We start from the raw sequence: 1,434 nt of genomic DNA, 5'->3' as shown, positions 1-1,434 counted from the left end.
GTAGCTCTCTATCACTTGTCGTATCAACGTATTTGATCGCGCGAAATGTCAGCTCTGTGATTAGTCAACTTTAATCGCTATTAATTTCAAAACTATTATAGTCTCGACATTTTCGTATTAAAATTTTTGTTTTAGAATATTCTAAAGAATTCGAACTTAAAAAGAAATCCGCGTGTTTTGGGACATCCTGTATAGATTATATTTTTAAATAATATATGTATATTTCTTATACTAATTTCGTTATTTGTAAAATTGAAACCCTGAAATCAAGAAGTAAAAAATTTTGCTTAACTTTTCAATTATTTGTTTTTATTAACTTAATTTTTAATTCAATTAATTTTATTATGGATTAACTTGTAACTTAACTAAATTAAATTTTTAGGCTATTAACTTTAACTTAACTTAGTTAAAAAAAAATTAACTTACTCAATCCTGAGATATATACATTCCGGAGTGAGTCTTCCCTAAGAAAACGCGTGGTAGTTTTGTAACTGCTGTATAAGAGTGACAGCCGTTCAGTTTAAGGACGTTTGCCTCACTTCAATGACGTCATTAAAATGAGGCAGGCATCCCTAAGCTGCATAGCTGTCACTCTCGCACTGTTGCACAGTTCGGCCATACCCACCACCATGGACTCCAGTATGTATATATCTCACTGGGATAGAGGCGGAGTTTACTTTTACGGAGATCGATTGATCCTGACAAGTTACTTTTACGGAAGTTTGATTACATAAAGTAAAAATATCTTATTAAAGTACTTGTCAATTTAATTTGTGGCATTAATTAACTTATGGCGTTCTTAAGATGTCATAAACCAATCACAGAGTCATATTAATTTTTTAAGACATTATTTAAAACAGTCTTAAAATAAGAATAAACTATGTGAATACTAACTAAAAACTGAAGATTGAATACACATACGAAAATTTTGTCATAAATACAAAAAGTAACGATAAAAGTAACTGTATAATTCGTTATCGTTACCAAAAAAATGTAACTACATTACCGTTACAATTACCAAAAAAATAGAATAACGGCGTTACAAGTAACGAGTTACTTCCAATCCCTAAATAAAAAACGCAAGCGATAAGTCGAAATCGTCGAAATAAATGATAAAATTGTTGAGAGAGTTAAATATTGTAAAGCCGATTTTATAAAGTATTGACTTTCCAGTCCATACAAAACAGCGGCCGCGGACAACATACTAGCAGTATGGTGGGGGTATTTTGTATATTTGTCTGTTTTGTAAGTGTCGCGCACTGAGAGTCGAAAGATTTTCTCCACATCAAGAACTGAAAAAATTTTTTTTCGAAAACGAGGCAAAACATGTTCTTGAGTTTTTTTCTAAAATTTAAGAAAACTGAAAGTATAAAAAAATATTTTTTTAGATTTTTCAACTCTCTTTCTGATTGTTAAAAAATTTGTTAAAAAGTT

Source organism: Wasmannia auropunctata, unplaced genomic scaffold (assembly GCF_000956235.1).
Source record: "Wasmannia auropunctata unplaced genomic scaffold, wasmannia.A_1.0 LD335293.1, whole genome shotgun sequence".
NCBI classification, from domain to species: Eukaryota; Metazoa; Arthropoda; class Insecta; order Hymenoptera; family Formicidae; genus Wasmannia; species Wasmannia auropunctata.
Note: the sequence above shows the minus strand (reverse complement) of the source record.